We start from the raw sequence: 15,051 nt of genomic DNA, 5'->3' as shown, positions 1-15,051 counted from the left end.
TTCTCTCTGTCTCTCTCTCTCACTGTCCACTCTGCCTGTCAAAAAAAACAAACAAACAAACAAACAAACAAACAAAAAAAACACTCCCTGACTCTGACAACACTGTTATCTTCACATGTTCTGTTTCTTCTCTTACACCTCTTGTTTACATGGAACATTCCATTTCAATCTGCACCATAGGTTTCATGTTTGAATGTTTTTCCAATACCTGTAGGCAATTATTTTATGAATGTCCTTTCCCAATATTGCTAAAAACTTATAATGACACTTGTTACATTGTCCTATCATAATAACAGCTGGAACTGCCGTCTGTCCTTCTCAGCGAGACCTCCTGGGCAAGTTCTGATCCTGTTCTCCCGTGCATGTGCCATAGTGTCCAGAACATAGTTTGGTGTGAATGACTGCCAATCAAATTCAGCAAGAGGTTGTTATCTACACGGGCACAATTCCAACTTCTTGCATTTGGATGAAAATATTCCAGAGTTGGAGCAGATCATCTTGAAATCACTTTTTCACTCTCCCACTAATAGTTTACTTAATTATCTTCTTTGAGTAATGGATAATTCTTTTGCCCTATTGATGAGCTCTTTGAAGTAGAACAGAGTGAAGGGAAAGTCACTTCTTGCTCGTTCTCTGTGACTCATGGTTTTTTTCAGGTCTCTGCTTGTAGAAGGTTGATGCTTTTGCTGAGAACACGGTGTCCTTGTCCTTGCAGTTTACAGAATGCTAGATGCCAAACATGTTGGCCATCTTTCAACATATTATAAAAGATATTTTAAAAAATCCCCAGGTCAACATTGCTATTTTTATTTATTATCAACCAGTGAAATGGGTAAGCTACATTAAAAACAAAAACAGCAGATGAAGCCGTGCAGTTTATCTGAGTCTACAGAAAACACATCTGGCCCTGGGAAACATAAAATGACTCAATGGCATGCAACCTCTGCTATTTTCTAACCTGTTACCATGACCATGAATAATTTCGGAGTCTCCCTCATGAGTGACATCTTGGAAAGCTCCCCAAAACTCTGTATGTTTTAGATTATTTTTATGTTGGGCAGACAGGTCACTGAGACAAATTCTAGAGAGCACATTGGAAAGTGTACAGGGTTCTCAGTTGGAGACCTTATGTTTGTATCTCGTTTTGGAAGGTATAGCTCATGTTGTGTGTGTGAATATGAATTGTCCTAGGCTCCATTTTTTTTTTTCACTACAAACATAGGGTAACTCATATGACTATCCTTTTAGGGGCCTGCAGGGATTAAGTAAACAACATACATGGACCTGCCAGGGCCTCTCAGTCTGGAGTGAGACTGTGAGACAGTCTTCAGGTTGGCTGCTCCCGGGGTTGTTGCGGGAAGAAGCCATCTTTAGCGCCCATACCTGAGAAAGGGCTGGAATCCAGAGGCCTTGAGCATTATCTGAAAAGCTGGAGTGCTCTGCTGGGTTTTCTTGCAAATACATCGACTGTGTAGCATGCCTTTGTTCTCAAGTAGAACAAATTCTTCAAAGTTAAAATGCTGAGCGTCTCTCAGCTGACCATTAATCGAGAATCATGTGCATGAAAGACTTCATGCTGACCCAGTATGAGTTTTCCAGAATGCTGAGACTGGCAATCAGAAAAAACCTTGCAGCTGACTTTAATTAAGTCTCTCTTTGTTTCATAACTGGCTCTCACTGTCACAAGAACATGAAATGTGTTCCTTAAAATAGTTTTAGATTCAAATTTAGCTATATGCTTTCAGTACCTGATAAATAGTTGTATTTCCCAATCACATTAATTATTCTTTTTCTATGGCTTACCTTAGACCTTGAGGTGTACATATTTAATTTAATATCATCTCCAATATGAAGAACCCTCAAAATGTACAAAGAAAATATGCATTAAGAATAAACTGGTGTATTTCAGATTTTTTGTACCAAAGTAAATTTATATGTTAAAATCATTTCCATGGGCTTTTTGATGTGCCCTGCATACTTATTAAAAGAAACAGAGTGACAGTATAAGTGCTACTAAATGCTTCACTTAAAGTGTGCATTTCTCTAACCTTCCACTAACTTAATCTTCATAGATTTCATGTACTTAAAAAAAAATCAATTTCAGAGAGACCCACGTGCTTTTCTGCTTGCCACAACCCTCTGTGTTGGGAGGCAGAACTTCCCCACCACCCTGGCATGTGGTTCTTTCTGCTCTCCGGCTCCTTTCCCCAGATACTGCTCACCTCTTGTGAAACATGTGCCTTGCCTTCATCAACACCCAGTCTCTGATAAAGGCGATGACATTATGTTTACTTTAGTCTGAGTAGGACCAGTATTTCTTCTTCTCCCATGTTTACAATTTTTCTCCACTTTGGACTGGTGCAACTGATTAAGTTTTAAAGACTTAAGGGTAGGGGCACAGGACTGAGAAAGATCTTAGGAGTGCTTCTGGCACCCACACTATGGCCAGCAGCACTTTCCCAGTCAAGGGGATCCCTGCTGTGGAACCGTGCGGGCTGGGGTTCGCCTCTTGGGGCACCCAGTCTTGGGTGAAGCAGGCTGCTGGTTCTCTTGTTCCTTTCTAATCTTTCATAGTGTACCACGTTGCTCTTCTAAAATAACTGGTTCAGGAAAGACAAAGGCGGAGGAAGGAGCAGGTGCTTTGAAAGGGGAACCAGGTGAGGAAGAGTAGCGCCAAGCACGAGGACCCCGCCTGGATTCATTAGAGGGAGTGAAGCAGAGACAGATCCGCTGTAAGCCAGACTGGCTGAGCAGAAGTGCAGAAGCTGCAGTGCGTCTGGATAACCTGGATGCAGTCTGTTAACTAAGACTTCAGATGCACGAGGACCAAGCCTGGGAGTAGTTCCGAAGAGCTGAATGAGGGCGTCCTTCTGATGTGTCAGCCTGAATGCACGTGGCTGGCAGCTGGATGGCAGGTGCTCACACGCGGTGTTAGAGGTGAGGCCTCTGTGGCAGCAACTCACCACGCAGCACCACTGTCTCCCCTCTGGGTTATGTATCAATAAACATACAGCAGGCCGGCGCCGCGGCTCACTAGGCTAATCCTCCGCATTGCGGCGCCAGCACACCGGGTTCTAGTCCCGGTCGGGGCACCGGATTCTGTCCCGGTTGCCCCTCTTCCAGGCCAGCTCTCTGCTGTGGCCAGGGAGTGCAGTGGAGGATGGCCCAAGTACTTGGGCCCTGCATCCCATGGGAGACCAGGAGAAGTACCTGGCTCCTGCCATCAGATCAGCGCAGTACGCCAGCCGCAGCGTGCCAGCTGTGGCGGCCATTGGAGGGTGAACCAACGGCAAAGGAAGACCTTTTGCTCTGTCTCTCTCTCTCTCACTGTCCACTCTGCCTGTCAAAAAATAAATAAATAAATAGGCCGGCGCCGCGGTTCACTAGGCTAATCTTCTGCCTAGTGGCGCCGGCACACCGGGTTCTAGTCCCGGTCGGGGCGCCGGATTCTGTCCCGGTTGCCCCTCTTCCAGGCCAGCCCTCTGCTGTGGTCAGGGAGTGCAGTGGAGGATGGCCCAAGTGCTTGGGCCCTGCACCCCATGGGAGACCAGGAAAAGCACCTGGCTCCTGGCTCCTGCCATCGGATCAGCGCGGTGCACCAGCCGCTGCGCGCCAGCCGCGGCGGCCATTGGAGGGTGAACCAACGGCAAAGGAAGACCTTTCTCTCTGTCTCTCTCTCTCACTGTCCACTCTGCCTGTCAAAAAAATAAAAAAAAATAAAAATAAATAAATAAATAAACATACAGCAAAGCTGCTCATAAGCTGTTTTGCTGTTTTATTAGATGGAATTAAATCAATGACCCCCTTCCTGACAAAATGTATTGACATGTGTATGTTGAAATGGTTCTTTGTTGGCTGTCTTTAAGAATTTGTGATCACATTGTGGTGCGGTGGGTTAAGCGGCTGCTATGATGCCAGCATCCCATATCCCAGCACTGGATCACATCCTGGCTGCTCCCCTGTAAGTGCGCCTGGGAAACAGAGGAAGATGGTCCAAGTGCTTGGGCCCCTGCCACCCATGTGGGCCACCTGCATGGCATTCCTGGCTCCTGGCTCCTGGCTTTGGCCTGACACAGCCTCTGTGTGTTTTGGCCATTTTGGGGGGTAAAGCAACATTTGGAACATCTTTTTTTTTTTTTTTTTTCCTGCATCTCCATCTCTGTCAACTCATCTTTCAAATAAATAAATAATTTGTGATCATTAAGAATTTTTATTCGAATAGCTTCCAGTTATTCTATTAAAGATGAGTCATGGTGTACCCAAATAGCAGTTTTGATGTATATACTAGGGGTATTATGCACACTCCTTTTTATATCATTGGTGTGCACTAAATTTTTATTTCTTCAAAGAGATTTAATATGAAAAATTGTCTAACAGCACCAATTTTGCCTTCACAATTAAGAATTTAACATGAATCTTCCAGCCTCTCAAAACTGTTATGTCCACAGGGGATAACATGGCTGTTTGATCTGGTATTAATATTATAAGGTCAAATTACAGGTATAGTGTTAGGCCTCAAATTATAATTTCTATTGATTCCTGAACCCAGGCTTCCTAGAATGTAATTAATAAAACTATTGCCAGGAACCCAGCTTCGTATCACTTTACATCAAATAAGCAGAGTTCCCTGGTCTCAGATACTACACAGCAGAACTGGAAGCCAAAATATCCCCAGTTGGATTCTGCAGATGAAAACAGGGAACAACCTTGAGTTCCTAGAAAAGAAACAAATTACCCCCGGGGACCTGACTTCAGACTTTCACATGGCCATTTGGAACTTGATTTATCAGATAAAGAAATACGTAATACTTAGCAGTCAGAGGAAGACATATCATTGGCTGTTAGTATTAATAATTGTATTATTTTCAGGAAACATGATTGTCAAGTCCTGGTCTCTATCACCCAATGTCTTACACCTGTGCTTCCAGCTAAACTTTCAAAGCAACTACTTCTCTACAGTGCAGGTCCATCGTTTCTGGGAGTCATCACCCCAAAACGCTGTTCTCTTTTATCCAAGGCTTTACGTGTCAGTTTACTTCCTTACCCTGTCACCCTGCTCATCCTGACACACAGGAAACTTACCCAAATAAATGGATAATCTCACTGGGCTTATTAGACCTTGTTTAATCCAAGATTTAAGTTCTCTGAACTTGTTTGCCACGAGCTATGTAGGCTCTTTTTTTTTTTTTTTTTTTTTTTAATTTGACAGGTAGAGTTATAGACAGTGAGAGAGAGAGACAGAGAGAAAGGTCTTCCTTCGTTGTTTCACTCCCCAAATGGCTGCCATGGCTGGCGCTGCACCAATCTGAAGCCAGGAGCCAGGCACTTCCTCCTGGTCTCCCACGAAGGTGCAGGAGCCCAAGCATTTGGGCCATCCTCCACTGCCTTTCCTGGCCACAGCAGAGAGCTGGACTGGAAGAGGAGCAACCGGGACTAGAACCCGGCATCCATATAGGATGCCAGCGCAGCAAGTGGAGAATTAACCAAGTGAGCCATGGTGCCAGCCCCTGTAGACTCTTAAAATCCATACCTGGAAACTATTACCAAGGATGTGCCAATGACCCATTTCCCCTTTAACAATTTTACCAACGAAATTGGCTACCTTCAAGCACACATACAATGTATCAAAATTATTAGAGAAAGTGTTTCAAATGCCATTAGATTTGATATAACTACTCCAAATTAATTAAATATTAAAATCGTTAGTTAACTGGACTTTTAGAATTACACACTTGAAAAAAAAAAGCACTCTATGCAAGTGTTTGGTGGATGTCATTCTCTTCCGATGCTGCTTCAGCTTACAGGGAGGTATCACACAGTAACTCCTTGCAGCCCTTCTCATGCCGATCTTCACTGGTGATGGAGAATTAGGTTTTCAGGGGTGCAAGTCCTAGTTGTGTAATTCACAGCTGGAAACGTGCCCAAACTGTCTTAATTTGATCATCAGCAAAAATTTCCCCAATATAACGAAAACTTCTCTCCTGATGCAGGCTTATCCTGTAAGTAGCAATCAGGTTTAAAGTCCACACATTCTGTCTGTGAGTCTTGAAGTCCTTGACTAGGTCTTTGACATCACACACTTGATCTCCTGGAGGAATGGTGTGCCCTGCCGCAATCTGGAGAGTTTGAGCCGTTCTCTCCATGGTTTAGGAGATCCAAGTCTTAAGGTTTCTCCACAATGATAAAGTACGTTTAGATCCTGGAGCTGGTCTTAACTGAGAGGAGGTAGCTCCCCTCTACAGACTGATTTCTGTTCTAAGTAGCATCTTTCTTGATGTGAATTTTCTCTGGCCCAAAAGAAGCTCATCTAAGCAATGAGCATCTCTGTGAATTCCATCATCTGTCATAGGAAGATCCCCCTGCCCTCGTTGGTAGAATTTAGCTAAGTTTGGAGAATGTCATCAGTGCTTTCTTTGAACTGTATGCATTTCTGGATTGCCTTCTAAAAAATATTCTTGATTTCTTGAAGAGCTCTCTCTGCACCTGTAATCAGGCAAACACAGCCAGCCTGTCAAGTGCCAGGCAGCAGGGCTGAAGCCTCCACGCAAAACTATGTGCAGCTGTGTTCCCATCAAGCTGCCTTCTGATTTCTTTTCCTTGGAAACAATGGCTAGCGGTAAAACTGTGAGCTCAGAAAGCGCTGCAGGCACTCCCTCCTCCCCCCTTTCTCCCCACGGTTGCTTCTTTCTGGATGATAGAAACACTCTGCCTAAAATGGGCTATGCTCAGGCCACTTTTTAACATTCTCTTTGGCTCCAAGAAAACTGCCTTAGGCACGTCTTTGGCAACTCCCTTCCCAAACAGGCTTGCTCAGAGGGCCCCAGACATCAGCATTCAAGCCTTCACGTCTGCTGTTAAAAGGCAGTGCAGCAGTGTCACACCACAGAAGGGAAGGAAGTAAACGCCTTGCCCACCACGGTGAAGCCAAGCACAGGTCCACCTTTCTCCTGTGCGTTTTCTAGTTACTCGGCTGGACTTTGCCCAAACGCAATGGCCAAGCCCAGGGAATGGAACCGCTGAGATGATGCATGGTGGAGTTTTCATTAGGAGGTGGCTGACAGCAAGGCGCACCAGGTAGACAAGGCTGTGGATGAAGGGCAGGTGTTGTGCCTGAGCGAGTGCTAACAGGAGTGCCAGACCTGATAGATTCTAGAGTCCTTTATTGCCAGAGGCTGAGAGTGGGGTCATGCCCCAAAGAACTCTCAACCTTGAAGCCCAAAGCAACAGGGTTTCTAAAGGCAAAAACCACAAAATCGGGAGGGGAATATCTGGTTGCTAGGATCGGGGGGAATACATGGTTACTGGGGTCAAGCTGACCTAAAACCTATGGGAAACTAATGTCAATTATAATCTTGGCAATATCAGTTACAATCTTAACAATTTCAATTATAATCTTGACATTAATCCAGGTATTGGCTTAAGTCATACATAAGACCTAGACAAATTGCATTTTTATCATTAACCCAGGTGCAGCCTATCTACCCAGGTGCAGCCTATCTATTTCCAAGCTTGAGCGATCATGCTAGGGGGTTTCTATGCTCTGCCAAGTGTGATGTAGTGGACTGCTATTGTCCGACTGTTTTAGGTCACAGTTTCAGACCAGAGTCTCATGGTGGTGGTGGTGGGGGGCACCTTCCCAGAATGGAGTCTCCTGTTCTCCAAAATGGAGTCCCTAACGTGAAGGTGTTACTTCACAGGCGATGAGCCGTGTGGACACGAGGCTGACACCTGCTGCTGGGCACCGACTTCACGGCCTGGGTCAGTACCCACCCACCTGCATGCTCAGCCCAGCAGCACCATCCCAGACACCACAGATTCCCTCTGATGAAAATGCTGGAGACTGAGGTCGCTGGCAGAAACCTGCAGGACTCCAGCTCGCTGCAACCCTGCACAGGTCTGGGCGGGGCCTATGGCTGGCCATGCCTCTAAGAGCACCCGACACGTCCTTAAAGAGCTCTTGGTCATGTAGTGCAGGGACACACACACACACACACACACACTCCGCAGAGAGCAAAGCTTAGCACTCCACCAACTCCTGAGAGTGGCAGGTCACCTCAGTCACCTTTAGAACACATTCCTGGAGTAACTGTGACTGAAGATGCTCTAGAAATGACTTAAAAGTATAAATTTCTTGAGTTAAACTTTTTCAAGACATTATTACAAAAAGCTTCTCATTAAAAATTAGGTTGCACTTAAATAGATTAGTTTATCAGTAAAAACAGATTGGTCGCAAGTGGATCAGAAATATTAGGAAGGTCTAACATTGAGGATTTGGGTATAGTTTTTGATCTATGGACGTACGTGGTATTGCGTACATGATCTTAAACATTCTGTAGGAATTATCAATGTTATGATGGTGTGATGATGCATGTGTTTAAAATGGTAGTTAAATTATATAAGAAATTACCAAGAAAAGGAAGTCAGATCTTTACTTTGTTGAAGGTGAACTTTGAGTTTCACTTTATTGGGGGGGGAATTAGTTTGTGCTTTGTGACAACAAAAACAAAAAAGGATACTGGTAGGGTTTATAATTATAGCTAATTTTCAATAAAAAAGAAACCCCATGGGTTTTGTGCTGTGGCATAGTAGGCTAAGCGCCTACTAAGCGCCTCTGCCTGCAGTGCTGATGTCCCATATGGACACTGGTTTGTGTGCTGGTTGCTCCACTTCCAGTTCATCTCTCTGTTATGGCCTGGGAAAGTAGTGGAAGATAAGCCAAGTCCTTGGGCCTCTGCACCGTGTGGGAGACCAGGAAGAAGCTCCTGGTTTCTGGCTTTGAATTAGCTCAGCTCTGGCAGTTGCAGACATTTGGAGAGTGAATCAGAGGATGGAAGACCTTTCCTTCTGTCTCTCTCCATCTCTGTCTGTAAAACTCTACCTCTCTGCCGGCATCATGGCTCACTAGGCTAATCCTCCACCTGCGGTGCTGGCATACCGGGTTCCAGTCCCGGTTGGGGTGCTGGTTCTGTCCCGGCTGCTCCTCTTCCAGTCCAGCTCTCTGCTGTGGCCCAGGAGTGCAGTGGAGGATGGCCCAAGTCCTTGGGCCCTGTACCTACATGGGAAACCAGGAGGAAGCACCTGGCTCCTGGCTTCGGATCAGCGCAGCACGCCGGCCATAGCAGCCATTTGGAGGGTGAACCGACGGAAAAGGAAGACCTTTCTCTCTGTCTCTGTCTCTGTCCCTCTCTCTCTCATTGTCTAACTCTGCCTGTCAAAAAAACAAACAAACAAACAACAACAAAGCAAAACAAAACAAAAAAACTCTACCTCTGAAATAAATTTTAGGAAAAAAAAAAGAAAAAACAAAGACAGAAACCCATGGGCTAGTGCTGCTTGGGTTACCTGCATGTCATAACATTATGAGTGCCTAGTTTGATTCCTTGCTTCTCATCCAGCTTCCTATGAATGCACCAGGTGATGGCTCACATGCTTGAGTCCCTGCTGCCCACACAGGAGACCTGGATGGAATTTCTGGCTCCTGACTTCAGCCTGGCCCAACTGCAATAGTTGCAGCCATTCAAGGGGTAAACTAGAGTATGGAAGATCTCTCTCTCTCTCTCTCTTTCTCTCCCTCCCCTCTATCACTCTGGCTTTCAAATAAATAAATGAATGAATCTTAAAAAGAAACCCGAACTTTGAAGGATTGTTTTGTCATTCTACATCCTAAAATATGCATCCCACAAGATCTTAGGTAGGACACATGCAGCATGTTAGCCATATCCCCCAAAAGAAATTCAATAGCAAACATTCATTGTGAAAAATGATATTAAAATCAAACTCACCAGGGACTTTTCTGCAAAAGGTTAATTAAACCAATGGCTTTCTAATGCAACTCAACTTAGGGAGAGGACTGGACGTTCTGTAGAGGCTTTTACCTCAATGTGAGTCAGCCGGTCTTATGAGAAGAGCCAGAGAAGAAACAGGCAGGGTGGTCTCAGGGGAGACTGGTGCCGTCTGTGGACCTGGGGGGTGAGAGGCACCTGCCCCCTGATCACTGCTGTGGCCCCTTGACTGGCCTCCTCTTACCGCCTTGCCTCTGCTCCAGTCCATTTTCCCATGAACACAAGCATCTCTGGTTCACGTGGGATGATTTCAACGTCTGGTTCAACGTGCTTTCTTGGCCTCCCCTAGACTTCATTGTAAAAGAAGCCCCTTGTGGCTCCTGCCTCCTTTCCAGGAGCTCCTTTCACCATCCCCTCCACGTTGGGACTGCAGCTGCACAAAGCACTTTGGATTTCCTAGAGGTGCGTGCTGCTCGTGGCTGCCCATGCTTCTTGCCGCATGGGTTACCTTGGCAGAGTGCCTCTTGCCTTAGTTCCTTCACAAGGGCACTCTGTTCTGGACGATGTGTTGAAGTTGAAACTCTTCTGCCCCTTTCATTTAAAACATCACTCATTTGTTTTCATTTTGCTTGAAAGACAGAGGGAGAATTCTCATCTACTGGTTCACTCCCCAAATATCCACAATAGTCTGGGCTGGGCCGGGCTGAAGCTGGGGATCAGGAACTCAGTCCAGGTCTCTCACATGTGTGGCAGAGACCTGGGTACACGAGAGTTCATCTGCTGCCTCCCAGAATGCACACTGGCAGGAAGTAGGATTGAAGCAGAGGGACCAGCGTTCGAACCAGGCACACTGACATGGCGTGAGGGTATGCCAAGCAGTGTCTCAGCTGCTGGACCAAACACCCACTCCCATATCTTTCTTATGCAGGTTCACAACAACCCACCTCTCCTTGTATCACAGTGGTAGCCCAATTAGAATTTATCACACAAACCACCCTAGTGGAATCATTGGTCTCTTCACCAGGATTCCATGTTAGAATATAAATTCCCATACATGGGTTCTCCATTTTCCTTCTTCACAACCCATACCAAATAAACACTTGGCACAGCATATTTGCAATACATTTTGAAGAGCAGAGTTAATCTTTACTATCTTTGAGCTCCCAGGAGAGTATGCAGACAATTTCTGTCGCAAGATACACACGCAGAAACACTTGCTAAAGGAATGGAGGTGGCCCACTGGGTAAATTAAAGGATGTTGCACAGCAAGTCTGGTATTTTGAAACATGCAAGGAGGATCCTAGGCTGTCTTCACCACACACAGAGGGCTAACTTGTGGGCAGGCAAGGACAGCGGATTCCTTATGCAGTTGTCAGAGAGTGCTGGGGTCGGGCACCAGAAGTGACTGTGGTTTGGAGAGTGGGAAGATGAACCAGGACCTAAGCCTGAGTGATGCTCATCCTTACTCCTGCCAAATGGCTTTTCTGTAGGACTGGTACTCGTGCCATGCATGGACAATGGACAGGCATCAGAGCCCAGTGTTGGAGAGAAACAAAACCCAGAGTATTTTTTGTTTTGTTTTGAGAGAGTGATTCAAAAATACTGTCTTGCTGCATTTCTCTTCCCAGGAATGAAAGACTGACAGGTATTTACCTCTAGAAAAGTAGCTTGTCAAGAAGCTGAGGGCTTTTGACAGGAAGAAGGTTGCTTTTTGAGATGCATCTGCATGACAGGAATATTATTTTTATGTTTGATTTCCTATGGAGAAGCTTAGAACCATCCTGAACTTGTGCTGTTATTATTTACACTGCACTCATTAAATTCCATATTGACTCAGCTTCCAGATAATAAAAATCTGGTTTGCAAGCAATGCAATTAGAGATTATGTAAGAAAGGAAATCTTAGAAACTAAAATGCCATCTGGCTGAATAACTATGCTATTTAACTAATTTAGGAAAATCTTGGATACACAAGTAGTTAACTATGTGGGTGGGAAAATGAGAAAATACACTCTGATCCTACTGTTTTTGCTTTATGATAAAATACAAACTGCTGTATGCTTGAAATTTGCCTTGTGAATATTCTAATTTTAAGACTGGTGTGGTCATTTATATTTGTAAATAAATATGTAACCATGCAACAAGATAAATTACTTGGAAGAGAATATAGCATTGGAAGGTAAAGTAACTTAATTGCAGAAGTAAACCGAGACCTACTGAAATAGTTTCTTTATAAAATTATTGCTATCATTTGCATTATGTGATTTTATAATCTGAACAAATGGAGGAGATTCAGGACAAATAGCTTTTACTTGAAATCAGGTTAGTACCTTTCTATATGGTGATTGTTATAGTGGCAAAACAAGTTCTTAAACAAGAGCAACAATTCTTTACCAAGCTTAATAAAATAGTAAAATAACTTTTCAGATAATTTCTATATGAGTGTGCCTTTTCAGCTATCCTGTCTTTGTGTGAACCATGGGTAGACAAATGGCAGGAGAGGTAAAGAGGAAAAGAATAGCAGCACTTGGGGAATGGAGCCAGGAGCATAGAGCTCTCTGGAAGACAGGCAAGGTGTCAGGTTTCAACCCAAAAGCTTTGCACTGTCTTTAAACAAGCTCTCACTTTCTAAGGTTGCCACACAATATGCTCACAGTTATATATAGTAGTCCCACTAAAGGTTTCTTTGTACTTGAAGATTAATGATTTATTTTTGGAACCCAGAAAGATTACTTCTCTTACTATTACTCATATGATAATTTGCAGGATAATTTTATGCAATTTATCATTTTATTGTCCTTCTGGTTAGCCAGTTGTGAGCTGGGGGAAGCTCTAGGTGTGAGATAATACGGATGGCATGTATTGGAACGCACGCATATACTAAAATGATGTTACAGTAGTATGCCTTTCAACTTGGCAAGCTCCGATTTCACTTAAGCCACATTTCTGGTGACACAGTATGGGTCAGGTAGCAGTTCAGAGCATAGACCGTGGAATGAGGCTGTCTTGGGTGGATGCCCAGCACTGCGTGTCTGCCTGTGGACCTTGGACAGCAGACCAGGTGCCCGTGAGTCTCATATCCAGCTGTCATTTCGGGGTGATACCAGCACTTCCTACTCATGGAACTGTCATGAGATTTGAAGTGTTACCATATTCAAAGCAGTCAGAATACTGTGCAACTCATAGTACATGCTATATTTTATTTTGATGATGACTGTTAGAAGTGACCTCTCGCTCTGGTACTTGCAGACAACTCTGGGTGACCAAACACATGACAGTATCTCATGTTCCTGACAAAGGTGATTACACAGTCTCTACGGGGTGCAGGAAAGGAGGAAGCTGCCCGTGCAGATTTTGGACTGGGGCATACACAGGTATACACAGAAAAAAAATATACAGAGTGGGAGGGGGAACTGAATGAGGAGAAATAAGTTAACAAAAATAGAGAGAAGATTCCTGGGATCATTGGAAAGAAGTGGAGATTCCTCCTGGAAATGGAGTAGACATGTAGCAAATAAACAGAGCTGAGTTTTCAATGTTCCCTTCTTTCACTTCCCCTAGTGAGCAGGATGTATGGGAGGAGAAAGAATCTGAGATATGGAGTGTGCATGATTGAAAGTAAAAAGGTGGGGCTGCGGGAGTGCAGTGGAGGATGGCCCAAATTCTTGGGCCCTGCACCCGCATGGGAGACCAGGAGAAGCACCTGGCTCCTGGCTTCAGATCAGTGTGGTGCACCAGCCGCAGTGCGCCAGCCGTGCCGGCCATTGGAGGGTGAACCAACAGCAAAGGAAGACCTTTCTCTCTGTCTCTCTCCCTCACTGTCTACTCTGCCTGTCAAAAAATAAAAATAAAAATAAATAAATTTTAAAAAGGTGGGGCTGGCGCTGTGGCATTAGCAGGTAAGGTTGCTGCCTGCAGTGCTGGCATCCCATATGGGCGCCAGTTTGAGACCCAGCTGCTGCACTTCCAATCCCGCTCTCTGCTGTGGCCTGGGAAAGCAGTAGAAGATGGCCCAAGTCCTTGGGTCCCTGCAGCCACATGGAGACCCAGGAGAAGCTCCTGGGTCCTGTCTTCGGATCAGCACAGCTCCAGCTGTTGCGGCCATTTGGGGAATGAACCAGCGGATGAAAGACCTCTCTCTCTGCAACTCTGCTTTTCAAATAAATAAATAACTCTTTATAAAAAAGTAAAAATGTAATTTTTGAGGAGGCAGGGGCACCTGGAGAAGAGCCCATAGCATGGGCAGGAATAAAGGAGAATATTTGTGATTTCTTCTGCCTAGGCTTCCTGCAGCTGGTCAACAAGGAGGGGAGAGGGGAGTGTCAGGGGATGAATCCGAAATCCGCTAGCTGTCCCCACTGCATTGCAGAAAGCCAGGCCCCAGCACTACAACCACGTCTAGGGATTGCAAGTTGGCTGGAGTTTAGGAGATTTTCATGTGTGACAAGCAGAGAACCAGGTGACTTGATTTAAATCTACAGGCGGATGAATAGTAAACTGATTGTGGTGTTTTATTGAAACTTGGTGGACATAGATCATCTTTATATCCTCTGGGGACCCGGAAGCCTGAACCGATCCCTCACCTGGTTTTTCTTCTGTCGTGTGCATAATTACAAATCGTAAATACACACCTGTGAGTGGGCTCAGCCCTGACAGACCTGAACACGGTAGAGAACATTATCTAATTGTTTCCCCCAGGGACTTATTAGGAACCTCGTCTTTTAAAAATAGGTACGACTCTTCAAGTCATGGAATGAAATTAAAAGAGAAGTTAATCTTGCTGCAAAAATTTTTTTAAATCCATGCATGATTTTTTTTCATAATGTGCATTTTCCATGAACTATTAGTAGTCTCCTTTTGATGGCTAAAGTCAGAATCAGAAATGAGAAGAGGCTACTAGTAAATCCAAATAGAAGTCACCAGTTTTCTAAAAGGAAATTGATTCCACTCAATTCTCCTAAGATTTCTGAAGAAAGACCGTGCCACTTGATTGGCTTATCAACTAACTCCAGTGATGCCGAGGCCGGGCGGTGTTCCAGAGTCTCCATCATGCCTTTCCTTTCCCCGCCCCTGCAATTTCTCACGCTTTGTAGCAGAAACTAAGGTTTCCTTTAGTTAATTGTAATTACGAACTAACAGAGAGCCCCACTGAAAAGCACTTTGCTCCCCTCAAGTAAATATCCACGGTTTCCACCATTGCGGATGCTGACCCTCGTTCTCTGTTTTCATGCAGTTGTTCCACATTTAGATAAATAATCTATACCCTTAGG

General features: G+C 44.7%; 1 pseudogene; it reads right to left on the bottom strand.

Moving 5' to 3' along the window:
• Positions 1 to 5,838: 5,838 nt before the first annotated feature.
• On the bottom strand, positions 5,839 to 12,872 carry LOC100357179 (lanosterol 14-alpha demethylase pseudogene; annotated as a pseudogene).
• Between the last annotated feature and the right edge of the window lie 2,179 nt (positions 12,873 to 15,051).

Source organism: Oryctolagus cuniculus, unplaced genomic scaffold (assembly GCF_964237555.1).
Source record: "Oryctolagus cuniculus unplaced genomic scaffold, mOryCun1.1 SCAFFOLD_125, whole genome shotgun sequence".
NCBI classification, from domain to species: domain Eukaryota; kingdom Metazoa; phylum Chordata; class Mammalia; order Lagomorpha; family Leporidae; genus Oryctolagus; species Oryctolagus cuniculus.
Note: the sequence above shows the minus strand (reverse complement) of the source record. Positions and strands in the feature narration are given on the sequence as shown.